Source organism: Myxine glutinosa, chromosome 5, assembly GCF_964187855.1.
Source record: "Myxine glutinosa chromosome 5, kmMyxGlut1.1, whole genome shotgun sequence".
Taxonomy (NCBI): domain Eukaryota; kingdom Metazoa; phylum Chordata; class Myxini; order Myxiniformes; family Myxinidae; genus Myxine; species Myxine glutinosa.
Window position 1 is genome coordinate 160,156,901 of NC_136265.1, and position 15,469 is coordinate 160,172,369.

Here is a 15,469-nt window from a genome sequence, read left to right on the forward strand (position 1 = left end):
TAATAAGGAGTAAACAAAATCAAATGTTGTTATTGTGTCTACAACCATAACATAAGCAGTTTAATTATTTACAATAATCATAAAAAACTATGAATATGATTGCTATAATAACATTAATTATAACGATTATAACGATCGTTGTCCTGTATATTGTGATCATTCTGATTAATAATCGTCATCAAACCATGGGGATTATCTTATTTTTTTACTTCTGGCTGTTATTTTCCTGAATGGACAACACTTCCTGGTTCCAGTTATTCAATCTCATTTTGTATAATACTTATAATGCAGTTTCCATGAACCACAGATATTGTGTGAACTGGACAAAGCATCTTCACTGAGGAAAGACAAGGTGTGCTCTTCGATGCAGCACCACCACCTCTCCAGCACTGGGGAAGCAGTCGAAGTAGATTACAGCTCTTGTAATGGACTAACAGGAGGGGGGGTGGGCAGGAGAGGGAGGGGTGAGGAAGAGAGTGGGGGTAGTGGAAGGGGGAGAGGGAGGGGAAAGATATACTACTTATACATCTTTTGGGGGGTGGGGGGGTGGCTTTGACAGGCCCCTCCATTTTGGGGCAGGGGGGGGGGAAGGAGGAAAAATTTACCCGTGTAAAGAGAGCTTTAACCCCAGTGTTGCTGGAAATTGTAATACACTCTGCCGCCAACACCAGGTGGCGCTACACTGTACACATGAGCAGAAGGCCTCAGTGGCGCCGAAGCTGTGGACTATTTAGCATTTTATTTGGAGGGCCCAGCCAAAATTGAAATAAGGGGCCAGGACTGCGTGGCTGAAGGAGATGTCTTTCTTTGAGGCATTGTGCGGGCTTTTCGGGGAACTTCTTTCAGCCTCACAGTTATTGAGAAATTTCTACGAGAGGTAGCAACAGGAAGGTGAGTCTTTGGCTGATGTGTCCCATGCACTCGTGGGTATCTTGGGCCGCCTCACTCGCATTGCCTTGAAAGAATCACTGACAGGAACACAATGCTGAGGGAGCAGTTTGTCAAGAGTGTCGCTGATGTCAGGCTGCGGTGGGAGCTGAAGAAGCAGGTGAAAGCCAACTCCTCAACCACATTCTTGGATATGTGTGAATTTGCCATGAACTACTTGGCTGAAATAGGCACCGAACTCGGCAGGCCAAAGAAGGTTGCAAGGAACGTCTGTTCTGTATCAGCTCCTGAAGATGGCCCAGTGGTGAATGTCATCCAAGATCCTTAAAAAGGAACTTCTCCCCTTGAAAAGCTTTTAATACAGCAGAAGGAATTGATTGAAACACTCTTTCAACAACAAGCAGCATTGGCTAATCAAATAAAACATCAACAGTTATCTTTCGACGAACAACTGCGTTGACGAGGAAAAGGCAAGTGACATTTCTGTGGAAAATTTGGCCATCACAAACCAGAATGTAGATCATATAAGAGGAGCCAGGAAGTTGAGACCAACAACCAGTCAAGCTCCATCAACCAGTCAAACTAGAGGGCCCCGTAGGCAGGAGCACAACTGCGGGGCAGCCACAAAGTTGCTCAGATGATGGATTTTTAGAGACTGTTGTCGGAGAAAGTCCAACCAAAGTGGTGACCAAAGTGAACTCGTTAATAGACACAGGGTCAATGGTTTCTATGGTGACAGAGAGTTTTTTTGAGAACCAACATACACCGGGTACATAGACATTGACGTGGAGGCCGATGGTGTATTGATTCCAAAAAGGGGGGGTTTTAATCACAAGAGATAACCGGACCAACCAATGCCAGCGAAGATTGCCAGGTCTAATAGGCATGAATATACTAAAATACTTACCTGGGTATTCTGCACTCGGAACATGGCACAGGAGTCCACCGTCAGTTTTGTCCACACGTCGAGCAGAGACAAAACAAGAGTTCCTGCCCAGACACGAAGTAATATCCAGGTAGTCTGCAACCCAAGCGGGCCGGCCCTGTGCAGTTGTAGAGCCTTTAACAATACCACTGCCTGGAAACCTGATCGTGGTTAAGACCCTGGTAGACTCGACCTATGGGAGTGATACATTAATGTGATAAAACCCACTCGACGTGACGCCTGGCTGCAGCCACAAACTAGAGTTGGACTACTGGAGACGGTGGAGGTGGTGTCTGGCAATGTTTTCATCAATGTATCGGTGGATAGAATCACCGTGGGGCAGCAGAATGAACCTCTTTTAACAGATGAGTCACTCGATGATACACTGCCACTAGGAGTTAGTCTGGAAAACTTCCCAGGAGACAGCGCTGACGTAAAGCAGCAGGAATGAGTTGCGTGAGGGTCATTTGGGTATGGTCAAAACAAATAGTTTAGCCTGCTTTGTTGTTTAGCCCCAATTTAGGTTTGTTGTGGTGGACCGGGCTTGATGCGGACATCGAGCGGACGGTAGAAGCATGTGATACACGTCAAACTGTTTTTTTTGTTTTTGTTTTTTGTATACAGAATCGAGGCTCGTGAAAGAGCTAACATTTATTTCACAAACAAATCAACCAGACAAACAAAATATATAAAAAGAGGGAGCGGAAGACAAGATGGGGAGAGAAGAGGAAGCACACAAACACAACATTTGAGAGCAGGGAGATGTGTGGGAGGGAGAGGGCTTGTGGGGAGGAGGCGTGGGAAGGGGGAGGGGGGGGGTGGGAGAAGTATAAAACACAAGGACACCAAGGACTTCCAGGACAGAGGTTGGTATTTCAAAAAAGTGGATTTGGGGTGAAATTAGCGGGGGTAGAAAAGATCAAGGTTTTGGATTGAGGAAGATAAGAGATGGTGGTGAACAGCTGTTTTAAAGACCTGGAGGGAGGAGTGGGATTGAAGAGAGTGAGGGAGTTTGTTCCAGAGGCGGGAGAAAAGAGGAATGAATGAATCCCTCACATGTGTTGTTGTTCTGGCCGCCTGCTGATAGAACGTGGCAGCGCGTTCATGTAGATTTTGCAGGGCTTGTCATGGGCCGCATGTTTCTGGTGGGAAGCCGTCATCTACATCCAATCCCATCCTCGTCGCCAATTGTAATGTCTTTTGATATAAAGATGCAGACAGGCAGAGAGCATCAAGCACCATCTTTATTCCAGGCAACGGCAACGCAGGCCTCCTCGGCCCCGCCCACAGCGGCCTCCTCGGCCCCGCCCACAGCGGCCTCACTCGGCCGTACACAGCACTACACTCACCTCCTCCACCCTTCCCACATCATTCAACTCCACTGTATGCCATCTCCCCAAACTCTTCACAGGGGCCTCCGTCAATGATGGAACCACCTTAGGCCATGGGCCAGGTAGGGTCCATCTGCACCCCCCTTCCCACAACCCTCCGACCCAGTGTTTTTCTGGACCATTGGGGTCCCCTGAAGTGGAAATCAACTGGTAACAGTTAATAAACTGGGACTCACTGTCCATTTGGGACCCATATTTGATGGTACCCCCAAAACACCAATTTTGTTATCGATGTTGCACCATATTCAACGCTCTTGTTTATTTCAGTGTCTGTGATGGTTAATATTGCTCAATAGCACAAGTTTATATATCAAAAGAAAGCTGATCATCTACTTGTCATAATAAAATATCTATATGACAGATTTAAGGGTAACTTGGTTGGAATAACTGGGGTTGCAAAGCGGTACCCCATTTTTTCCTAGCGTAATGTGGAATTGACTAAAATATTTCAGCTTATATGTAAAATACGAGTTCAGAATGCCCCATGTGCATGAATAAATATTTTTCTATCATTGTACATTATCTCAGCTTTCATTTGATACCATAAACTATCCCATAGCACCCAAACCCGTTTTGATACAGCATGTCAAAGATACTACCAGTTCGTGGAAAAAATGTCGTCTGACGATATAATTGTCATACTAACTGCTTCTGTTGCAAACTTGACCAGCACTGATACGTATTATGTTATTTTAATATATTGTTGATCGGTGGGTCATTTCAGTTCTTTTCCTAGGCATATTGATGAAAATTGCATGCTGTGACAGATCATGCAATGTTTGTATTCTGCATACGCCTATATGGAGATCATGAGGTTGTATACACATTTTTTGTTATTTAAGTGTCTCTTGTAGCGAAAGGACGCATCAATTAAGCATGTTAAGTAGTTAAGTTTAAGTGCATACTGTGGAAGTGTAAATTTATGAAGCAAGTAATTTCTATGAGCCACAAACCTGCTTTCCTAGTCTGCAAGTTTTTTTGTGGTTTCCATGCAAAATTTGGGATATCATACTGTTGGCAAGTTATCTCCGACACTGACAAAATTCGTTCTGCATTCCATGTCATTCCATGCAGAATTTGGAATTTACTAAAGTTGGCAAGTTATCTCCGGCACTGACCAAAATCGTTGCTCGAGAAAAGTAAAAATTCTTAATGGAGGCAATGGTGGACCACATATTGTCATTTATGACTGAGGGTAATATTACATATGGGATGTTCTTTTGAAATAATGTAATGTTGGATTTAGTATGTCTCATTGAAGTTCCATGAGTTTCATAAGTAAGATATTGCTTTTTTCTTAGTATGGCTGACAGCTGACATCGCAATGTCTGAGTAAATTAGTATTCAGAACTGTCCATTGTTGGTGAAAGCTAATTACTATTGGTGCCTGCTTACCAATGCGCTTGGTAAACAAGCTTTCTTTGTGACTGTGAATAATCGACTTAGTACGAATGCAAATACTTGGTAATTATTTTGCAGAGTTGAACAATGGGAGTGGAGAAATCGCTCTTCGCTGACCTTTGTTAAGATAAGCTCAGCGCATGCCTTTTTCTTTTTCACTTATAGTTTATTTAATAAATAGTTTTATGGAATTGTCAGCGTTCTCAGTGGAATCTTTCAAAAGAACGATAATTAAACACTGAATCAAATAGCTTATTAGTATTTGATGAAGGTTAGTCTAAAATAAAATTTAAAAATCCTATAGAAAATCCATGTAGGCTAGCTCTCTCTGGCTCTCTGGTATGGGGAAAAGATGAGTTTGCAGATTGGAAAAGGATGTGATTGTCATAGCTACTGAGTGACGTTTTGATTGAATAAGGACTTTCTTATTGTATATTTTCTAAATATTAAATCATAAATGTCCCTGCAATGGCATTATAAAATGTCGCTGCAACGTTTACGCAACGTTATGATTGATAGTGTCTTGGTGCTGAAGAGTCTGGAGCAGCACATTCTTCTCATTAAAGAATTTGTAAATGCAGATCTGCTCCCAGCGGGGGGCACTCCCATCCCAAGATTTCACTCGACCAATCACATTGTATCCCCCGATCCTTGCTCCCTCCCACCCAAACTTTGCCCAACCAATCCTATTGCTCTCCTCCCCTCTCTTCCCTCCTCCCGCCTCCACTTTCTCCCTCCCACCCAAACTTTGCCCAACCAATCCTACTGCTCTCCTCCCTTCTCTTCGCTCCTCCCCCCTCCACTTGCTCCTCCCACTTGAAATTGTATAAAAATCAGAAACTGATGTCCAAATAGCCAGGATACTTCACTTGGCTGGTCGATTCTGTATGTTCATACTGTATGTTAACTGTATACTGTGCATGCTACTGTATCCTTATGATTCTGTATGGTTACACTGTATGTCGATTGTATACTGTGCATGCTACTGTATCTCTATGATGTTTCCTTTGATGTACATCTCTACTGTACCAGGATTTCACTTGGGACCTTCTGTGAATCTTGCAATGTGCTTTTGTGAATTGTAGCGTGCTCTCCTTGGTTTGATTAGGGTTATTGTTTTCTTGCTGTGTATTTCTTTGTAGATAGAAAGTGTTATCCTCCTCGGGAATTAAAATTTGTGACTCTCTTCTGACAAGTTTATGGACATTGAATTTTGGTTCATCTATTACATACTACTGTAGGAAAATATCCCTAACAAGATGGCAACCGTGACAGGATGCTAACTCTAGGACGACCTGGAAAACAAAGACTTGAGCACAAAGCTGTACTCTCCTCTTCCTCTTGGTCGCTTGGTAACGCATCTAACGAACTGATTACAGATTTTGATTCCCGAGTATTATGGTCACAGGGTGGTGTATTGTGTTAACTATTTGTATCATCTGTCTGTCTGTTCTTGCATAAATTTGCAGTGTGGTGTGTTATTTGGTTGGTCAGGTTATTTGGTTGGTTATTTGGTTGGTGGGTATACCAGACGGTTGATCGCGTGAAATACCCCAGGAGTGTTTTGTCAATGTGGTCTGTTGCCACTAGATTTGACAGGTTAAACACGGATGTCCGCATTTTGTAGCAGCGGTTAAACAATCACTTACTCAAGCTGCAGAAGAAGTAGTGATAATGTTTTGTGTTTGGTCAAAAAATTAGATTTTGACAGGTGAAACACGGGTGTCCGCATTGTAGCGGTGGTTCCAACTGTCTTCACTCACTTAAGCAGTGGTGAACAGTTGTTAGTTGTGGTGTGCATGTCTTGAAGTATCAAGATTGCCCTGTATTTTGTCATGAGCTCAAGTGATAGTGTGCATGTATTAAAGTATCAAGAGTGAGTTTTGGTGTGGGGCAGAGTGTGCTTTGCAATGGTGTGTCAGAGATATGGGTGAAAATATTGTGTTTGCAGGTATGCGTGACATTTGGTCAAGTAGACAGGTGCACCTGTTAAAATTAGGCTGCTTGTACCTTGGGTGTGAATGTAAAATGCTTTGTTGGTGTTTTACTGACAACTAACATTCACTCGAATGGTGGTTGAAGCTGACCTTCATATGAATGAATGTATTTATGACAAAAGGATGCAAATGAGTGATATCATTCACAGAAATGGGCGAGTATTTTTGATCTGGCAGACATTCTGAGTGACGATTCAGAGATGTTTTATGATCAATGTTAAAGATGCAAGCCTTTTCTGTGTGATTTGCATGGGGACCTTTTGTTCAATATCAATATCTAGGATTATTGCATGACAAATGATGGGAATTTAATGAACAGGCTAAAAAAATTGCGTACATAATTTGTGAAATGGGAGAGATACGATGTTGTTCTTGTAAATCCCTGCATGTTTTATGTGCCTTGAAGGAACAGGTGATTCAACAATGCAGGTCCAGGCTCAGGAAAACAGATTTGGTTGGTATATTTTTTTATTTATTGAAAGGTGAAAAGTATATAGATATAATGAATTTGGGAAAAAAAATAAAACATTTAGATATGAAAGATTTGTCTGCCATTAAGCTCTTATGTGGACACCAGGTGTGCAAGTGGAAGTACAGGTGAATGGAGAATGGTTGCATGGAATGATTGGTATGGAATAAATGGAGTATGGAATGGATGGTGTGGAGTGAGTAGTGTGGAATACGTGGAGTGGAGTGGTTGGTGCGAAAGGAGTGGATGGGGAAGGATGGACCCCTTCACGAATACCCGGGGAGGGTAGTTTAAAAGTAGGTAGAGGGAGTAGGTAAATTGTGGTTGGATATTGGCATCTGTGGTGCGAGTAGTTGCACAGAAGTGTTGTGTTGGGTGCATTAGTGGAGTAAATTGGCTGGGCGTGTGGCCTGTTAGTGAGTGTGATTGAATGGGCACTCCGCCACTGTTAATCTGTCGGCCAGGTGAGGCCGCAGGTAGGCTCTGGGAGCCAGTAGAGTTCAATGGGGCCCAAGGATCCAGAGGGCGGACCCGGGTAGCCCGACGCCAGAGAGGGCGGTAGGGGGGTGAGAGCGCTAGAGGGCCTTCCCCAGGTAGGTTAGGGTAAGGAGCAGGTAAGCTCGGGAGACAACTACAGTGACGGCGGTGTGCAGGTGAGCGGACCTGCTGGGAGTGCCACACGACCCAGCCCGGAAATTGTGCGAGGGCACAGGCAGTAGAATCGGGGGAGTGAGACCCCAAATTGGTGAGCACCACCGTATGCTCAATGGGAGTTCGGTTTTTAGAACCACATAGAGTAAAAATGGCCAATGGTTTGGCAGGGAAAGACCCCGGGTAGTGTAAAGTGTGTTAAAGTCATTTAGAAGGTAGTTAGGATTGGAAGTCTCTTCGCACCATCCGCGTCCACTCACCAAGGTGACAGGACTCCACACCACTGGTTTTTTGCAAATGTCTGGCATGTAAGACGCATCATGACGTGGGGGTGACATTGTGCTTGTGATTCCATCTCTTCCTCCTTAGGAGGGATTAATGAGGAATTGGAATTGGTGGCAAATTTGGGTCTAGAGGGATCAATGATGAATTTGGATTAGGGGAGATATGGGGAAGACAAGACAATAGAGACGAATTTGTAAAGTGTGTAAATACGGGGTAAGGGCAAGGGTAGATTAGGTGACAGGGGGGGAACGTACGGTATGGACAAGCTTTCTCGGCTCGCTCTCCTGTGCACCTCACCTCTGCAATACCTTGTATTGATGTGTACCCTTGCGATCTTGCCCCGCTGCTTGCTTGTCCTCCTTCCCCCACTCACGGATTTGTTCATTTTGGGCCCGGGGGGAGTGCGCAGGTGTTCACAGTTGTGTGCCCGCGCCCTCGCTGCTGCCTGCCTGGACCGGTACCCCACTTATGGACCGCACATCTTGCGGCCTAGCACCATATGGACCACAGGTCTGTGGCCGAGCACCACACTCATGGACCCCACGTTTTGGGGCCTGCACCTCTGCTGTGGACCGGCCATTGTGGCCAGGGAGATCTTGCTTGCGGACCACGGTAAAGGTGGCACCTAAGCCATGCAGGTGGACCACCCTTAGTTGGCCCCTGCTGGCCATAATTTTAAAAAGTGGACCCGTTTTGTGCCTGTTTTTTTATTATTACCAACTAGGCAGCAAGCAAGAAGTCGTCCAGAACCAGCGGCCCAGCAGAGAAGACGTCGCAAGGCATCGTTTTATTTTAAAATGTATGACTGTGCATGGTGGTGCTGTGGTGTTTTTTGTGCATATTGGTGCTTTGGTGCTTTCTGCATATTGGTGCTTATTGGTGCTGGGGGTATCAGTGCAGTGCAATGCATGCCTTTCCTCTTTTCAAAAGTCCTTCTTTTGTCTCCCAAAAAGACAGGTCCTGGGTTCGCGTGTAAATACCAAGTAGTGTCTTTGTAAATAATGCTCCCCACCGTCAATGTGTAGTTTGAAAATTAATTCCGTGATTCGGTTATCCTGTGGGCGTGAGTCAGTTAGACAGAATGCAACGCAGCAGGCGGGACATACTTAGTTGTTTTAAAAATGTCGCACTCAGGGTGAAGTTAATAGTAGAGGGTTACCACACTTGAGTGTCACACTAAGTTAAAGTTCTGTCGGGCCGGGACGGCCTTAGAGGTAATGAGGGTGCAGTGGTGTGGTTTTTAGAACCCTCCACTTTGTAAATATTGTAATATCCCTTATAAATAATCCCCTGTATATATTCCCATTTTGGTGTAAAAAGGTCAAAGGTCGCACCCTAGTTAGGTCATATTGCAACACGTAGGACACCATAGGCTTCTTCTTTAGTTATTTCATTAGTATGTGTTTCAGGTAAGGATTTGTTTCCAATAGTTGAATCTGCGTTGTATTAATTAAATAAGAGTAGGCCCCCATTTCAAGTCATATTGTGGCGTAGCCTTCCTCCAAATTGGGCTCCCTTGCTTGCCAGTAGCGTTCGCTGCCTGGCTCAGCCGCCATTACGCACGCGGTAAAGCTGGAGAGGAAGGGCGGAGCGCCAAGAACGAAGGCGTGGCCCCTCAACGCCCCATCAAGGGGCGGACCGGTGAGCGCTTGCGACCACTCAGAGCCGAGGCCAGCTCACCGGTAGATGGATCCGAAAGGCAAGCGGCTTGATACGCGAGTGGGCGATATAAGCGGGTGCATGGGACTACTTTGGGGGATGAGCCAGAGAGAAGCGTGGGAGATGAGCCAGAGAGATGAGTGAGAGAAGAGAGGTGCCCGGGAGAACGATTTGAACCGATGCGAAAGGAGTCCTTGCTTGCTGTTTATGAACTATTGGAGGCGCACAACTGGCGAAGGCTAAGGGACAATTTGTTGCGTACGCCGCATCCCAGTCTTTCCCCCGTGATATAATTGTCCGCTCACGTTAAACGCCACGCGAAGCTGCCGGCCGCTTGCCGCGGTACGAGTGAACACCCGGAGCGTGGACTGGAGCGGAGTGTGAACCTGGGGCCGGACCTCGACGCCTACCATCTGCTTGGACCCTTCTCTTCCTCCCTTCCCACCACCACCACCACCTTTTCGTGTAAGTGTGTTTGTTTTGTCCTGGGAGTGATAATATAAGACTGTATAAGGCTGCTCTGTGTTACTGCTTCTTCCTCTTCAACTGTACATTACCTCTTTCGTTTCCTCTTCATTCTTGTACAATAAATTCTGTGTTCCTCCTTTATCTGATTTCTTCTCATCCGATCGCTTTAGTCTTTTCCCAATTGAATACCGGTGGCACGATATAGGAACCGCTTATAATCGGGTCTATTCTTTGTTAACGGCCTGAGTCGTGGCTCGCTTCGCTCGGCGTGTCCATTACAGCTGCGGCTCGGGCGGGGCTCATTTCCTCGCTTACCGGAAGGCGCTGGTAATTAGGTAATATGAGCAATTGGCCTACCACCCTATTCAGTAGGGTGGGCTTCAAAAAATCAAAATGCGGATTTTCTCTGGGACATGGTCTATTGTTGTTCCTTTTGGTGTCAAAGGAAACCACACCAAATTTGAATGGAATCCAATAATATTTAGGGGTGCCACATCAGTGATGAATTTTCCCCCATGCAAAAATAGGAATTCCCATTTTTTGGGCTGTATATACACAAAATAAATACATAATTATATATATACACATTAAATATAATATTAAAAATAAATATATAGTAAATATACATTAAATAATAAATATACATAAATACACATTATACATTATATATATACAATATATTATACATACAGTTTTGAGACTTCCTATGATCACTATCTGGGCAATTTTCATGCATGTTTTGTACAGGTTCCCGGGGTCAGGGGTACGCTTTTTTAGTGTGTAATATGTAGGCCTAACTTATTGACTGTGGCTCTTTTGTAGAGAGTGACCCTGTGGAGTAAGAATTAACAGGATTTTACCCACATTCTTGCTTATTTTGCAGATATGGCATGTGCTAGTACCAGTGTTTCATTGCAAACTCGGGCTCAGGATAATGTGTATCTCATTGGGTCCACTTCTGGAGATGCCATCAAAGGTGCCAAGCTCCCGACTGTGCATCAATCTCTTGTCCTGTTTTTCCATCACCTGAAGAAGGAGAATCGCACTGCCCGGGAGAGTGCAACCCTCACCATTGAAGAGGTTGTGAATTTCTGGTAAAAAGCTCACCTACCTACAACGACGAAGCAGCACTGCATCCATCGTTTGGAGAGGCTATATGAAGAATGGAGGAGCCTCCAAAAAGGTGCAAAGCGGGGTGGTGCGACCCAAGAGAAAAAGGAAGCATCCTTCAAGGCCTCCTTGGAGAAGACGTTTGATCTTAGGCATGCAGATTCGGAGGCCATAATCACCAACCCCGAGGACAGGAAGTTTCTTCACGATCAATTCTCAGAGAGGAAGGCTTCAATGGGATCTGTAGACACTGTGTTGGAAGCAAAAACGTTCTTGTGTGTTTGAAAGATCAGCAGCCACGAGATGATTATCGTGAACTCCTAGAACTGACTGTCATCTACATGGGAGGAATCCCACCTCGTGGAATCCGGATCATGGCTCCAGGAGCAATGCACAGAGCCAGATGGATGGCAAAAGCACTATATTCACTACAGGTGTTCATGTTTCGGTCAGAGTTCCACTTGACACTTCGAGAGGCGAGAGAACTCCGAGCCTTCAACATTTTTGTCTGCCTTGTGTATGTACAGGCTTGGTTTCGGGCTCCACAAGCTATTGAGGCTCCCCTGAATGACATTAACCTCTTCAAGAAGTTGGAAAAGTTTGAACAAATCAATCAGAAGATGGCTCAGGCAGCCTTGAAGGCACGGCCGCCACACGTGGTACATGAGCCCAGTACTAGTGGCATTTGCATTCTTTGACACCAGAATTGACAAAGAAAGCAAGATCAATATGATTGAAGCATTGAAAAATGATGGTGAAAACCCCTCTCCAAAGAGACCAGCTATCAAACGAGGAACCGCCCTGTCAATCGCTGGCCTCATAACAAAACACACCAAGCATTTCTTCAGCATCCTAGGGACCCCAACTGATTGGATGGATAAGGATCCTGGTTCATGGGAGCAAGAAACCAGCTTTCAGGAAGCAAAGAAAGCCGCCAGTGGCTTAGTCGTGGTGAATGACAGGGCAGAAAGGGGTGTCGCATTGATACAAGACTACAATAAGCTCCTTACAAAGGATGAAGAGCAAAAGCAAGCTCTGCTCCAAGTTGTTGCTGCTCACAGGAAGATGTACCCCGATGCCAAGAAGGCAACAGTGGTGAAACAGGCCCAGAAATAGGAGTTACATTTCTCATTATATTTGTGTTTTTTAATACTATGTGATATGGTGTCTCTTCATTTTATGAACTGAACATTTGGATTGTTATCATTGAATTTGAGTTTTCATAGCAATATAGTGCTATTTGTGCAGCTATTGTAACTTGTGTTTGCTAGAATACAAAGAAAGTGAGTGGAGGGTGGATTTTCATAAAACAAACTTCTGGTTTTGCTTTCGATCCATATATAGAAAAGTTTTGTAGACACCTTTAGTTTGAAGGCTGATGTGGCACCCCTAAATAAAATCAGATTGCTTTCATATTTGGTGTCTTTTCATTTTGGAACAAAAGGAACAACATAAAGCCATGTCCCAGTAAATATTTTAAAAAAATTATTTTGAGCACCACCCTACTATTCAGCGATGACCGGAAGTGACGTCATAGCTCCAGGACTCAGACGGCCAGCTTAATAGATGAGGGGATTAACCCCCCCTCGGTAAGGGGAGCGCCGTACTCCGAGATCCGCAACAATATCAAGGTAGAGGTAAGGCCTTGATGGTTACTGTCCCAGACTTCAGGACTTGCTTGTTAATTTGGGGGACATGTAATTTGGAGTTGGGGGCGGGTGAGAGTGATGACATGGCCGGTGAGGGGGATGGAATGTGTGCCACAGAGTCTTGTGGGTGGCGTTTGTGTTCGTGTTGTGGTGATGTGTTTTCATGTGTTCGTGAGAGTGGAGACAATGGAGAATGAGTGATGATTATTGTGCTTGTGAAAATGTGATTTAAAATGTGAATGGGGGATTTCACAATGGCAGGCCATGGCAACTCTTTTGTACCATCGTTGGCAATATGTGTTGGAAAATTGAATGGCAGCGGGGGAGGAAATGTGTTTTGGGATCTTGTGGGTGGGGAAGGTGTGTGTGTGCCCGCAGGTACAGATCAAGCTTGGAGGAGTGATGCCTGCGACCCCCCCTCTGCAGCAATTACCCCTGGCAGCCAGTGGTATCTGGAAATTGGAGCTCGTCGGTGGAGGGTCTGGTTGGGCGCCATGGGGTAAAGGAGACCCCTGGCGACCCGTGGAGCTGCACGGAAGCAGGAGGCAACGGAGCCTGGTGTGTGGAGACCCTCACCGGCGGGGTAATGGCGCAAAGGGCTGTTGGGCTGTCACGGGGCCAAGAGGTAAATGAGGGGGGGGGGCAATGAACTTGTGAGTCGGTTGACTTGTTTTTGGGATTGCGGGCACCACAGCCTGAAGCGCCTCCACCATCTTACTGGTGCGGTACCTCCCCGCTGCCTAGTAGAAATGATGCACACACATGAATATGACATCAATGCCATGGTCCTGCAGGGGGGGTGTATGAAATAAGTGCTTGTAATGATTTTGTGTGTAATGAGTTTTGGAATGTGTATGAGTGGTTAAGGGGTTGTGTTGTACGAATGTGGGCGAAATCCACCGAGCCATGTCACTCACCTGTAACCCCAGGACAGGGCCCACGGAAATTTAGGGGTGCATTGGGATGGCCCCGCAGGTAAGGTTGCGTCTTGTGGCATCCACTGGGGGACGCGGTCTGTAGACCGGGGTATGTACAAATGTTTAATAGAGTTGTGAATTTTTGTACGTTTGGTAAGTTTTGTGGTTAAGGTAGATTTTGGTGTGTTGTTTGTTTCCTCCCTCCGCAGGAACGACCAAGGAAATGATTGTACATATTTGCCTGATTGTTAAGGGGATTAGCATGTTAAGGAGGATAGGTAAGTAGCTCCGGCTCACTTCCACAGCCCTCCTGCTTTATTTCATAGGCTAAGTAAGTGTGAGACAGTAAGTGATAAGACTGGAATGGTAGCGCCTGCAGTGAACCTAGCACGAGCTATGGTTCGGGGGGGGGGGGGGTGAGGGGAGGGTGGGCTGTGTTATGTCGGTGGGGTAAAGGATTATCTAGAATCAGGTAGATCTGTATAGGTAGGTATCCGACTGTCGCGATAGGGAATCCAGCCTGTAATAAGTTCCATGTGTAGTCCGGTTTGTCGGGATAAGCTGTATTGATGTCCCCGCTACGAGGGAGCAGTGCGTGCTAAATAGTCCAAGGATTATGGATAAAGGTTCCTTTGTTCATCGTCGTCCCTGTCGCCAAACCTTTGTCCCTTATGGCAATGCATACCCATATAAACACGTAGATAGGCCCTTTAGTACACACAGTAATTAAATCCCCTTCCCTTACAACGACTTTGGAAAACAGGCACGAAGCCAGATCGGGGCACTGCTGGATGGCCGCCGCCAGCTACACCTCCGGCAGGCCTAGCAACATCGAGTGACACGAGCTATAACCACGCTACAGGGAAAGTGTGATTGGTTGACGTGGAAGGCGCAAACCTCCAGCCAATCAGGGCGAGCAATACCGGTGCGAGAAGCACTCGGCCAATGAGAGGGCGCCAGCACAACAGAGCATTGGAGGAGAGTCGAGGAAGGTTATAAAAGGGTGTGCCGGACGACATTTTCCCTCTTGCGCTCTCTGGCTGACTTGACGCTGCATGACGTCTTGTGCTCTCTGCGCTTCCCTTCTTGGTCTTGAGAGGTCTTGGTGGTCGTTGGTTCGCCATCTTCATGGTGCTCGGTGCTCGGTGCTTTTGGTGCTGTGAGCGGGCGGGACCTCGTGTGCGATTGATTTGGAGCTTGGAGCGAGGCGTGCTGCTGAATCGACGAGGCCGGGTCGAGCGGATCGTTCGAGGCCTGGTGGCGCACGAGTGGGGCCGAACGGAGCCACGTTTGGACAGCGGCCACGACGAGATGACAGACAGTTAAGAAGCACCACATTTCATACACGCATATGCTTTATTTTCCTTTCATTCATTCCTGTGTCCTGTTGTTGAGTCTGGTGTGTGGGATCCCAACGTAGGATTTAGTTTCATCGTCGCGTTTCATTGTATCGGGTTCCGTGAAATAAATCATAATTTTTTGTACATTCTAATTCGGTGTTTGAGTACATTAATTCCCGACAGGACCGGAGCTGCAGTCGGCGCGCTCCAGGTAAGCGCTTTTCCCGCTTCTTCCTCTTCCCTTCCTCTTCCCTTCCTCTTCCCGCAAGCCGAAGCAAAATCTGTGTTTGGTCATCGCCTCCAGTATATCCGTTTGGTC